Source organism: Heterocephalus glaber, unplaced genomic scaffold (assembly GCF_053883595.1).
Source record: "Heterocephalus glaber isolate CG9 unplaced genomic scaffold, H.glaber_assembly_v1.0 deba00001472, whole genome shotgun sequence".
In the NCBI taxonomy this organism is placed as follows: Eukaryota; Metazoa; Chordata; class Mammalia; order Rodentia; family Bathyergidae; genus Heterocephalus; species Heterocephalus glaber.
The window spans coordinates 14,076,094-14,090,267 of NW_028258315.1; the positions used below are offsets into that span (position 1 = coordinate 14,076,094).

Genomic DNA, 14,174 nt, shown 5'->3' on the forward strand with positions numbered 1-14,174 from the left:
TTTCTAAATCACAGATTGCAGCAGCCCCGAGCTGGTTGTTCTTGTCCAATCTGTCCTTCACATGGTTACCAAATCCATCTTCTTAAATCAGTGCTTCCACCCTGGTGCTGCCTTGCTTAAGGGATCCTATGGCTGGCAGGATCAAATCCAAACTGAATGTGCATTCATGGCCTCCTCGGCAGGCTCTCCCCCAGGGCAGATTTTAGCCATGTCCCACTCCTTGGAGCCCCTGAGTTTTTCTACTGCAGTTGTTCCCACCAACTATGCTGTCTTACAAAAGCCAAAACTACACAATGGTAAAACCAAGCCAAGGCCAAAGTCATATTGCAACAGATGCATGAACCAGGTGCCCTCTGCCCAGCTGTGGGTATTTCATGGAGGATGGGGAAGTGTTGTGCTGGTAAATGTTTAACAACTGGCTCTCAGGGATAAAAATGTGCACATATGTATATAGACACAGGTTTATTGTACACTTTACTGTTCTGCAATAAACACAATCTGGTAAATTCCATATAGCCAACTGACTCTCATATACGCTACTATTGATTTTTGTCAAACTCTATCTGTAGCCAACCTATGATGGTGACTGATAAACAAGTGTAGTTCGATGTGGCTGTTGATTGATGTTTTCATTTATATAAACAAGAGGAAAGCAAAACAACAAAGATCTATATCAGAACTGCACTCATTGGCCAGTAATACGAACAACTTCTTTGCAGAATTAGAGACCAGTTTTCAAATACTGTGAGATTTATTTGCTCCTACTTTTGTGGTATTTGCAAGGTAATAGCTATAGCCAGGCACACTTTCACATTTTATCTCTATTTTTCACATTATCTGCATTGCTTTCTTACATCTGGACCAAGGGTTCAACGAGGTTTAACTTTAAGGAGAGAGTGAATACTGTTCACTTCGTGAGCCACACAGTCTCTGTTGCAAGCGCTTAACTTTGCCACTGCACTGTGAAATCAGCCCCAGACATCACTTAAATTAAGGAGTGTTGTAGCTATGTTCCAATAAAACTTTTACAAAAACAGGCAGGAGCCCAGATTTGGATCGCAAATGGTAGTTTACCAGCTCCTTGTCTAGACAATCAACAAAACAATAAATCAAGTCTTGATGTGTAGCATTTGATTACACATTGGCCACGGTGCCTATTTCAAGCCATCAGTGATAAGTCACTTGACCAGGAGTGGGAGGCCCAGATGTGCCCCACCCATGGGACAACAGCCTTTCCACCCATGTAAGTTTCCTGGGGCTGCCGTCCCAAAACACCACCAGCTGTGGGAAAGTATGTCCCGTGCCTCTTGCCCACCTTCTAGTTGCTGACTGGTGATGTTTGGTGACTTGGCTGCTGCTGATCACTCTTGTCTCTGCTGTCATCCTCACCAGGACTTCCTCCTGTGTGAGTCTTTTTGGGTCCAGACTTCCCCTATTTATACCAGCAATCCTGGGTTAGGGGTCCACCCTAATGACCTCATCTGAACGAATTACATCTGCAACAATCCTATTTCCCAATAAGATCACATTCTGAGGCACAGAGGTTTTGACTTTAAAACACGAATTTGTCAAGAGAAGGGCACAATTTAACCCCTAAGATCATTTATTGGCTACAGTAGTCTATAAATAACTTCTAGAGCATAAATAATGCAAAAATTAAGCAAAAACACTCAGGAAGTAATGATTTTTGAGTATTTATTTATCACCTTTGTTTTAATCTAACTTATTTAATGTTATATTACTCAACTATATCATTATATAACTACAAATAGTTATAACTATATATCTATCTATCGCTCTCTGTGTGTGTATATTGTAACAAAGTACCTGCAATAATTAACTTATAAAGTGAAAAGGTTTATTTTGGCTCACAGTGTTGGAGGTTCCCCCACACCCAGCTGAGAAAAGTTCTTTTGTGTAAGCAGGGACCTAGTAAGTATCGCATCCGGCCATACTCAGTGTTCCTGATACTCAGATCATGGCCATGAAGAAGTTTCAGTCTCCTAATAGCCTCTGCAACCCAGCCAGTCCACAGGAATCTTTCCTTTGCTGAATTCCTACAGAATCTGTTCACATATGGCATCACCATCCTCTAGTTGATGTCCATATGAATCTCTTGATTCCCTACTTAATTTGTAAAATCTTTGGGAAGAGATACTGGTTTCTGTTGTCTCAGTCCCAGCCTCGGGCTCACCAGATAACAGGGAGCTTAATAAATCCCCATCACAACCAAGGATAGCAGAGTACATCTGTAATCCAGGCTACCTGGGAGGATGAGAAAGGAGGATGGAACATTCAAGGACAGCCTGGACAACTTAGAGACCCTGTCTCAGAAACAAATAAAAAGGGCCCAGAACGTAGCTTGGCTATAGAGTACTTGCCTAGCATGTGGGAGGCCTTAGGTTCAATGCCCTGATACTAAAGAAAAAAAAAAAGGAGTTAATTAATTAATTCATCTTACTTACACAGAGAATACCAAATAGTCATCAAAAAAAATTTTTTTTGGTTATAGGCCCAGATAAGAAAGAACAAGGGGCTCAGTTCACAGAAACGATATCAGAGAAAGATAGAAATGAAACTCTAGGATAGCAATCATTTCTCCTCTCACACTTTACTAAGTCTGAAAGGAAAAGAACAACCCAGACCAAGAGGAGATATCAGCAAGTGTGGCTTCTCTGTGTCTCCTGACAGTGCCTCCCAGAAACATGCCAAGATGGAGGCCGTAGAGTATAAGGTCAGCTGCCCATAAGTACAAGGAATCCCTAGGTATTGGTTAAACTACTGCTGTCCACCATAACTAGTATATTCCAAGTTCTTAAGGCTTTGATGAAATAGAATTATTTAATTTTCCTCATATCAATGATAGAAACTAGGAGGGAGGGGAATGAAGGAAGGAAAATCCAATGCATACAACCAGTTGTAGACAGCTGACAGAGGCTCTGCCATCTTCCATACTGTCTCCCATGCCCTAGCCCTAGGAAGTGACATCCACTAACATAGAGGATCATGTAAGAGGGTTCGGGGCCCAGGCTTGGGAGTAGTTCCCTTACTTGTACCCATATTCCACTGGCCAGATCTCAGGCTCCTGACCTCCATTGTCACTCCCCACTCCCAATCTAGATGGGTGGGAAAGAAACAATTCTCCAATGGAAACACAAGTCATCAAAGGGCAAGTGCCCTCTCTGCCACTTCCCAGCTCCAAGAAAAACCCAGCAATGGGATTTCCTGGCTTCAACTCTTCCTCCATTCCTCAGAAAGTCCCACAGGAGCTTGCCAAGACAATCTATACTGCCATGTAAAGCAATGATTTTGTTGCTCAGTAAACCCTGTTTCCCAGGCCTCATATCCAGATTCTGGGCCTTAAAATCCTTGCTATTCCTGCTATTGAATGGGTATCTTTTTCTCCATCTCAGCCCCAAGTCATGCGACTTTTTGTGTCTAAATCTACATCACACAGCTTAACATTTTCCATATAAATAAGCCTCGCCAGGACCTCCCACAAGGACAGGCCAATATGGCAGCTTAATCAACCATGCTGTGCAGAATTTGGCATGAACATCAAAAGGGGTGCTTAAACCCCAGCAAAGTTGGAAATCATTCATGAAATTGTTCTAAGCCAGAGAAGAATCTTACTTAGCTGGAAAGGGCCAGTTAATAAACGAGAATGGTCTTGATATCTTAAATTCCTTTCAGTCCTGGGAGAGTCCATGTCCTAATGCCATGTGGTTGGGACAACTGTCAGTTGTTCTGTTCAAGCCTTGAATGATCACATTGTCATGTGTGCTTTTCCCTTCAAATGGTTCTCAAGTGCAGTAAGCTGGAAACAAACCACCTCACTAAGAGTGGTAGTGATTTGGGGATTGTGGTAGGCACGATCTTTAATGACCTCTTTGGCAACCCATTCTGCAGACTGTCAGGAATGCCAAAAGCCACAGGAAATCTATCATCATTCTCCAATCTTCAGTATCTCCAAAAGAGAATTTGACACCCAATTTTTATTTTCTGGATAAGAACAAAAATTTGACTCACTGTTTGCAAATAGCCTGGAAACCTATTGGAAGGACTCATCATTTGACTTCAAAACATTCACTACTAGGAGTTACCAGCAATGCCACACTCTGAAATGTTTTGTTTGTGAACCATGAAATGATAATTAGAGAAACAGCTAAAGTGGGGTGAACACATCAATAGAATAAATTCCCCCCAAAATGCTAAGCTAGAAGATAAAAGATTCAGAGCACAACTCAGACTGATATGTGGAATGAGAGGAGAAAGAGAATAAAAATACTAAACTTAAAACAGCCTCCATATGTGGAGCTGATTGAGTCAACTGTTGTGCCAAAGGAAATGGAAAATAAAAATAAATACTCTCACACCCGCTAAAAGAAAAATTTTTACATAATGTTAAGAACGTTGAGCTTGAGAAATTTTAACCTTGAGGTTTAGGGACTTGAATATGTCCAAACTAATTTTACACTAGAAGGGAAGAAGGAAAGAAATGGAATGAGGATGATACATTTTATAGGAAAAAGATATCAATTTTCAAGCAATTACATTTACAAAAATTTAAAAAAGGAAGGAAAGAATACTTACAACCAGTCAAAGAAAATGGATCACCCCCTGCGAAAACAGAGAATGATATTTATTAGTTGAATAGCACAAACATTCTTAGATGAGGCCACTGGGTGGGTAATAAGTGGCCTCCCTTCTGATGTACTCTCCTCTTTGCCCCCAGCAAAATGCCCAAAGTAAAACATATGCTTTGGGTGTCTGGAATGATGATGAAATGTATGGCACCCTACTATGGCTTTAAACAGACAAAGCTCTCAAAAGAAAACCTAAGGGGAAAATTCAAGTCAAGTAACTTAATATTCAGTCTATGTTTTTAAAAATAAAATAAAAATAAGCCCCATACTCCAAAGTGTGCATCTGGGACAATTTATATTGAGAATGCCAGGTTTTAATGGAAACTGCAAATGTCATTAGCTGCAGAGCTGCCAGCAAATTTTGCTGTAGCTATGGCCATGCAGCTACACATTCCCCACCCCCAGTCCCTTGAGGGTCCATGGATGACAACTCTCACAGGACACTGCATCCTCAATTGGACTAACTGTGAAGAGTATTTATTTCAAAGAAGAGCAGGATTTCAAAGGGGTGGGGGGTTCCTGCTCCTTGACTTATGATAGAGTACTTTCTACATCGGTGGAAGGGATGAAAATACTCTTGTAGCTACACTGAGCAGTCTCAACCTACTCCTTCCAATATTCACGGCCTTCTGTAGACTGGGTTTACATGAGACTTGCCTTGGCCCAGGAAAATAGGCAAGAACAACACTAGCAGAGCCTAATACATTTGGGATGCTCGTTCCTGGAGGCCAAGGCCACCACATGTACTGGTCCATCTGCCCCACTGGTAAGCCCATGTGCAGAGATAAACTCCTACCAGCAAGCAGCTCTTCCAGCCACCCCATGGAGGCCCTAAGAACATGGGTGAGGTTCTAATCCCCGGAGACACCCATGGAACAGAACAGCTGCTCAGTCATGCTCAGCCTAGAGAGCAGAATTGTAAAAAACCATAACCTGTCATTGTATTATGCTACTGTTTGGGGTAGTGTATAATATGGTGATAGATACAAAGGAGGGGTTCATACTTAGTAATGAAAGGATTTCTAGTTGAATGATTATGATCTTGGGAATCAAGTGAACCTTAGTTCAAATCTCATAACCACTACTGACTGGTGTGTCATTGGGGTGATTCCCTTAACCACTCTGTTCATCTCTGCAGTGATAACATGGGCCCCTATGGGTTGCCACCCACCTTAGCATCTGTGCTTTTCCCTTCCAGGAAAGCCTATTCTACCAAAGCTCCAGAGATGGACCATGTGGCCTAGGGAAAACCAGTTAGTGTGCTCTACCTGACAAAACCATGATTCAGAGGCTAGGGACACAGCTCAGTGGTATTCTGCTTACCTACCATGCAGGAAGCCCTCAGTTCAACCCCCAACACCACGGGGAATAAAAACGTTCAGAGTTAGACTTGTGACCTAACCCAGTCCAATCAGAATGAATTTCAGGACTTCAGCTGAAGATATGAACAATACTTCTTGTTCTAGAAGCTAGCCTGATCATGAAACCAACAGACACAGCAGGAAACATGCAACAGAAAGAAGTCATGGGGAAAAGGAACTTAAACAATCAAAATGCTTCTGAAACAGAACCTATCTTGAACCTTTTCAGTTACATGAGCCAATTTCATCATTTAAATTAACTCAAGGTAGGAATTATTACCAAGAACTCAAAGTATCTGAACAGAGACAGTGGATACCCAGTGTTTTCTCTGGCCAGCTCCCCTTTCTTTTTATAGAAACATGACTGCTCTTTTTGGGGGCGGAGGTCTGTTCCTTCCTTCAACTTCCCCACGAAAAAAACATACTTCTAAAGAAGGACAACAATTAAAATGCCCTGTCATGCTTTCTCAAATCACAAGAAGTCCAGAGCCCAACCAAACCAATCAGGGCCTTTCCCTGGGCTTCAGGGACTGAAGGAAGAGAGGTGATCTTCTTTTTGAGATGCCAAGCACCATCCACATCCCACTTCCAGTTTAGTGAAGAAAGCTATCTGAGAGAGAAACCCTACTGGGAAACAGAAAAGAGAGTTTCAGAACATTTCTGACTCTGGTTCCAAATGATACCGATGTCCCCTGGACCTTCAAACTTTCTAATTAGCATGTATCCCATTGGATTTTCCCACCCCTATTCCTGCATCTCTGGGTGGGGAGTACTTCTTTCTCTTCTCTCATCAGGCGTCCTGGTTTTGCCTTTCTAACCCAAGACAGTCACCTAAGGCTTTCCAGAGACAAGATGCAGAACTCTCTGGGCTTCCAAGTACTCATCTTACAAAGGAAGGGGTTTGATGTTTGATGTAGCTTTCTAAAGTTCCTCTTGGCTCTGTTACATTCCTGAAGCCCTCCCTGTCAAGTATAGGCCTGCTATGGTCTCATTGCTTGACCCTAAAATTCAGATTTTAACACTCTAACTGCCAAAGTGATGGCACTAAGTGGTGGCTTTGAAAGGTGATTAGGTCATGAGACTGGAGCTCTCATGAATGGGATTCATACTCTTTTAAAAGAGGCCCAAGGGAAGCCATTCAACCCTTCCACCATGTGAAGGGACAGTAAGATGGTACCATGTCTGAAGCAGGAAGCTGGTTCTCATCAGATATCAAATCTGCTGTCACCTTGATCTTAGACTTCGTTATAGTTTATATCTAGATCTGCTAGATCTGCTCCCCCAAAGCCTCAGGCACTCATATATGGGGCTTCTGGGTAATGATTGCTTATAGCTGACTTGCTGTTAGGAGTCAGTTTAGTTGAAAGAGGCAAGTCACTGGAGGTGTGACCTGGAAGATTGTATCTCCCTTTGTGGTCCTCTCCTCACTCTCTCTGCTTCTTGGACACTGAGTTCAGCAGCTTTCCTCTACCAGATTCTTCCACCATGCTGCTTCTGCCTGGAGCCGCTGACCATGCAAGGACTGAAACTTGTAAAATGTGAGCCAAAATAAAACCGTCCTCTTTTATGTTGCAGTTGTCAGATATTTTGTCCTAGCCATGAGGAAAGTAACTATGACAGACATCTAACCTCCAGGACTATGAAAAAAAAAAAGCTATTGTTTATAAGTCACCCAGGCACCCAGCTTTTGACTGGAGTAAGACAAGACCTCTATGGGGTCCATAAGAATGATAACAATATAACTTTTCAGACATCTGTCTCTTTCTCATCACCACATTCCATTTTTGCTAAATGTAAAGATTGATTCATAAAGTTGAGATTGGTTATTCAGCATGTGGCTAACAACCTGATCTGCTTCTATTTACTGGATCTCTACTTGGTGCTAGGTTAGGTGTTTCATATATCGTTTCCAATTCTCATAACCCACATGTCCCAGACTTCTCCAGAGTAAAAGGGAAGGCAAATTTATAGCCAAACACTCACATTTCAGTCCACAGATCTGTGTTTATACTCTCCAGGTGTCCTTCTCTCCAAATATTTCTGAAAATCTTCTGTCATGAGCCCTAAGGCAATTATCATAAGGACTTGTTCCTCAATTGGCCAGTGTAAGTTTCCCAGTCCTCTTCATTTGTGTCTTCCCATGAGTTCTCAAAAGGGGAGGGGCTCTAAACTGAAAATTGCCTACTACCCGTCAACTATGACACTTGTCTTCATGGGAATACCGTGCCGCAGTAAGAGTGGACAAGACCTACCTACAATAATAAGGATAAAAATCACAAACATGAAGCTGTGCAAAGGAAGTAAGACATGAAAGAGTATACAGGAGTTATTCCACTTATATAACGATGGAAATCAGGTAAAACAAAACCAAGGCTTAGAATGTCAAGGGAGTGGTGATCTTAGGCAGAGATGACAGGAAGGAGGGTGCTGGCTACATTTTAGTTTTTGATCTTGCTCATGGGTTGGGTTTAGTGTAGAAATGTTCATGGGACTGGGTATGTACGGCTTGTGAATTTTCCTCTTCCTTTGTTAGGCCCCAGTACAGAAGTCTTAAAAGCTGAGAGAGGGGATGTGCTGTCCCAGTGTCTGCCCACAATGCTTGGCTCTTAGCATCCTCAGTTCATTGCCAAGCTCACTAATGCCAGAATCTACACAGCTTACTTCCAGGCTCAGTACTACATCTGGACCACTGTGCAAGGCCTGAGTGCAGACACCCGGTGTCCTGTGCCATCTCCACTGGTGCTTTCTGGAAGCCTTGTGTTCTCTGTCTGCCTCATGTATCTCCTAGACTTTCTCTCCATCCAGTATGGAGAAGCACCTTTATCCCAGGGGGCCCAGTGCTTTTGATACAAACACAGTGGGGCCTCCTGTGCTACAGCGCTTCAGTTTTACTCACCAACTCTCTGAGAAAGCTTTCCCCAGGAGAGTTTATTCACTTTCCAGTAATAAAGAGCTCTATTTTCACCCTCACTTCTCCTGCCCAGGATGTGTTAGAGCTCTGCTCTGTCAAGAGTGGGTTTGATTAGAGCCAGATGGTGTAAGAGTTAAGAGCACCGTTCAAGACTGCTCACTCTCCATCGCCACTCTGCCACTTACTGGCTGAGTAGCCTCAAGCAAGTCGGTTACATTCTCTGGGCCTTGGTTTCCTAACTCAAAAAATGGCCTTCTTCACAGGGATTGGAAAAAGTAAAAGTTTATACATGTTAGTTGCTTAAAACAGAGTTTGGCCTAGAGTAAGATGTCAGCCAATCTCAGCAACAAGAACTGTGTGTACCTCACCTGTGACCTGACTTTCATTGCTTTTCCTGCCCTGTGGTGCATCAGCCACGCCTATTTATTTCTCAACCCTGGCTGTGGGTAGAATTCATGTTCATTCCCAATAAACTCCTGGACCTCATGTAATGAGAGGACTGGGCTTTTGTCTATGTGTCCCCTCATACTCCATTCCCATTAAGAGGATTATACGAAGTGCACACACAACCCCATGATGGGTCACCTACCTCTAAATGGTGGCATAGCCATGTCTTGGGTCTGAGCTGGCCAACATACTGTCAAACTCCCATATGCCCCATGAAATATGGGATATAAGTCTCACACAGAGTGATTAAGCAATGTGCCCAAGCCACCATGGCAGGTTAAGTAGCTGAGCTAGATTTGAGGCTTTTCCCACTAGGCCACTGCACTCTCAGACACCAAGGGTAGCGAGTAGATGATGGCAAGGAAATAAGAGCCACTATTTATTTACTTCACACGAATTATAAGCTCGTGGGGCAGGGAAGCCATATGCTCACACCTGAGGTTAAACATTGGCGTACATGATAGATTTTTATGCCTAAATAAGCAGGAACCTGAGAGGAGCTGTCTTCAACCAACCAACTGAGGCTGAGAGAACAATCCTTAGGTGGAACAGAGAGAGCAAGATCAGTCAGTGGGTCCAAAAGTCATGCCTGGGCTAAAAAGGATGATCAAGCCAAGGGTCAGAAGGAGGGCAATGGTGGAACCAAATGCAGTCTGGATCAAGCACCAAGCAAGGCATTTTCCCTACTAAGCCTGTTCTGGGCATCCTCACTGTGACCCAGAGGCTCAGTGATTCACAGGAAGGACTCACAGAATTTGCAAGCCTGTCTTACTCGCAGTTACCACTATTCAGCAAAAGGTCACAAATTAGAATCATCAAACATAAAAGGTGCACAGAGGAAGGGCCAGGACAGACCATGCACAAGCCCCTAGTTCTTCTCTCCCAGTGCTCACAGAGTGCTTAACTCTGTCCATCAAGGCACGCTCAGCAAAGCTTCTGTAACCATGGTTTTTATCAGAGGGAATTCACAAAGACATGCAGGGCTCACATGGCCAACCCCAGTTATTCAGCCCCTACTGCCTCCAGAGCTCAAGGTGATATGGTGTGACACAGGCCTCCACTGTAAATCATACAGTAGCATTAGCTCTCTGGCATGGTCTAAGGCTGCAAGTACATAAGCAATCCGTTGGCTGAGGCAGGAGTACTGCCACAAGTTCAAGGCCAGTCTGAGCTACTTCGTGAATTCAGGCCCAGTCTGAACTACATAGTGAGATCCTGTCTCAAAGAAAAAAATTCTTATCAGTAGGATATTCTAAAAGCTGAAAGTAGGATATTCTAAAACCTGAAAGAAGCTAGCCAAGGGCCAATTTCTTTGGAACACGAAGGGTTTGAACATGCCACACTTTCTGAGACCACCCTTTAATCCCACTTAACCTGCATAGCAATTTTCTGAGTTACTCAGCTTTCTTTCACAGAGACTCTTTCATGAGTGTCTTTAGTTGTGTGGTGTGGCTGCCTAAATGTCCAAAACCATTTATCTTTCATTGTCATTTTGATTTTAGAGAAGAGCCAGAAGTCACATAGTGCCAGATCATGTAAATAAAGTCAATGAGGACACACCATAATAGTTTTCTTTGACAGAAATTGCCATAAATGTTTTGAATCAATTCAGACATTAAGACAGCCATGAAAAGGCACTCACAAAAGAGGACTTCCACAACTGCTTCAGAGTGTGGCAAGGAGACAAGATAAGTGTGTTTAAAGCAAGGAGGAGCATCTTGAGGTAAATTGATGGCCATGTGTCTTTTCCTGTCATTAATTTTCAAAATGTAAATATTCACCATATCTTTTGATGACACCTTGTATCAAAATATATGTAATTCATTAATGAGGGACCAAAGGATATTAAAGTTGTTTAAGAGGAGAATTTAAAGAATGAAGTTTTATATGGTCAATCAAAAAAGATATGCCAAACAAGTACCCTGAGCCAGAGATCAAACTGACCAATGACCTATGGAGTAATAAAACTGTAAGCATTTGACCTTATCTTTTCTACCACTCAGAAGCCATTTATATGCTTGGAACAAAAGTCTCTTAAGTCAACATGTAACTTCACAGCACCTGAGCCCAAATCCATAGTACAAAAATTATGTTCTCTAAAGAATTAACCTTGGGTGAGAGTGTTGCACAGGCCCCAGGATGGCTCTGAAAGTTTTAGTTAATTTTTTCCTACTAATTGTTATGGTCTGGATGTCTCTTAAATTTGTGTGCTGAAACTTAATTGTCACTGTGTTAGTATTAAGAGGCAGGGCCTTAGGAGGGGATTAAGTCATGGGGACAGAGGTGAGCCCTCTGTCTAGGCTTTCCTGCCTCTCCACCTCTTCCACCCATGAGGACACAGCAGGTCCCCTCTGGTAGACGACAGCAGAACCTGGGCCTCACAAGACACCAAACCACCAGGTACTTGATCTTGCACTTGCCAGTGTCCAGAACAGTGAAAAATAAATTTCTATTGTTATGAATTACTCAGTCTGAGATATTTTGTTATAGCTATTCAAACAGACTAAGAGAATAATAAGGTTGCTTAATTTAAAAATAGTTTAGAAGCTTATATTAACAGATCACAACTAGACTGGATATCTTCAGATTCTCTATTTTATTTTTTTCCATTAAGTTTATTGGTACATTTTGGGTATACAATATAGTTACATTCATCATTGGGATCTTATACCTTTACATGAGTATCATGGTTCTTATTTTTTTCCCCATACCTCTGCCCTCCCTTCACTTCCTCCACCCTTCCCTATTTACAAAGATTTTGTTTCTATTTTTTTTCCATTTCTAATATTTTTTCTTTTCCCTTCTTTCCTTTCCCCTACCCCTTCCACTTCCCCTAGTCCTTTAGACCTTTTCTTCCTATTACACAGTATCAATTAAATATTTTTTAAATTACAATATCAAGATTTAGAGGACATCACCACAGATTTTACAGAATTTAAAAGGATACAGAAAGCATATTACAAAAATCTTTTTTGAAATAAATTTGACAAATTCTATGAAGTACCTTGGAAGACAAATTAATGAAACTGACTCTGGAAGAAATATAAAATTTGAATAGCACCCATTCAAGAAAGTATATTCCAAACTTGAAAACCTACCTATATGACAAAAACAGGCTCATACACATTCTAACTGATGAATTTTATCAAACATTTAAAGCAGAAAAAAGAAGGAACACTTCTCCTCCCATTTTAGGAAATCAACATTGTGCTAATACTAAAACCAGATAAAGATAATAGAAGAAAAAGTATGAACATAGATAAAAATTTGTTTAACAAAACAAACTATTAGAAGTCAGATCTGGCAGTATGTAGAAAGTAGTTTTATTATAGGGGTGGCAGTGTTGGTTTAGCATTGGAAGATCCACCCCCATAAGTCATTTTTTTTTTTTTGCCATAGCACGTAATGGTTTTATTTTTTTTAATTATTTTTTTTGTATATCCTTTTATTGGTACATTTTAGGTGTACAATATAATGACATTCATCATTGGAGATATCCACCTTTACATACTCTCTTGGTTCTTATTTTTTCCCCCTTCCCCTGCCCTCCCTTCAACCCCTCCATCCCTCCCTATTTACAAAGACCATAAGTCATCATTTTAACAGAGGAAAGGAAAAAGCCATATGATCCTGTCACTAGTTGGAGAAAAAGTATTGGACTAAGTTCTACAGCTGTTCATGGTAAAAGCTATCAGGAGACCAGAAGTAGAATAGAACCTTCTCAACAGATAAAAGACATGTACTCCATACTTCCAGCAAAAAAGCCTTATGTTAATGGAAAAGATACAATGCTTTCTCCCTAAGGTGGGGAACAAGGGCAGATATGCCTACTGTTCGTCTGTCCATTGAACTTTGAAACATAGGCCCAAACTAAAATAGTCTGGCAATAAAAAGAAACAAATAGCATAGGATTGGCAAGGTAGAAGTAAATCTTTACATATAGATGAAATGATCATCTACAGAGAAAATACTAAGAAGTCTCTAGGAGCCCTAGAACTTGTATTTGAACTTAGCAGGATTAGAAAACACAAGATATATATATAAAAATTCAGGTCTGTGTATACTTGCTATAAATGCAGAATTGTATATTGAAATTTAAAAGTTATGTAGGAGAGGGGCCAGGGATTTAGCTCAGTGGTTCTGCCACCTGCCTTGAAAGTGCAAGGACCAGAGTTCGATCCCTGGTACCAAAATAAATAAATAAATAACAGTGTTGGAAGACATTACCTAATTTAAAGACTTCCTCTAAAGCTACAGTACTCAAGGCAATGTTGATATAAGGAAAGACATATAGATCAATGGCATAAAACAGAAAATCTAGAGATAGAACCACACATATATGGTCCACTGAGTTTTGAAAGATTATTTAACATTAACATTTCAAAGATCATAAACTCAACTCAAGAGCAGAAGATAGTTTTCAACAAATGGTACTAGAACACCTGGTATCCGTATGTAAAAAATTAACCTCAACCCTTTACTTCCATACATAAAAATAACTTCAAAGGATCTATGAATCTAAATATGAAAGACTAAAACTATAAAATGTTAAGGAGAAATTATAAGGGAAAATGTTCATGAATTTAAGGTATGCAAGAATTTCTGAGGATACAAAAAACATGTTGTATAAAAGAAAAAATTGATAAATGAGATTCCATCAAAATTTAGAACTTTAAAAGACATTGTTAAGAAAATGAAAAGTAGTCCTTAAACAGAACATATTTATAACACATATAACCTATGACCAGAATATATAAAGAATTCTTACAGCTCATTAATAGACAACCCAATTAAAAAGTAGACACAACA

At 40.9% G+C, this 14,174-nt stretch overlaps 1 long non-coding RNA gene across 1 annotated transcript in view; it reads right to left on the minus strand.

Moving 5' to 3' along the window:
• Window positions 1-14,174, minus strand: part of LOC110349724 (uncharacterized) — a 537,013-nt gene that overhangs the window by 317,525 nt on the left and 205,314 nt on the right. The window contains exon 2 of the long non-coding RNA XR_015439324.1: window positions 4,594-4,620. This is a non-coding gene — a long non-coding RNA (uncharacterized LOC110349724). The remainder of the gene's footprint in view (window positions 1-4,593; window positions 4,621-14,174) is intronic.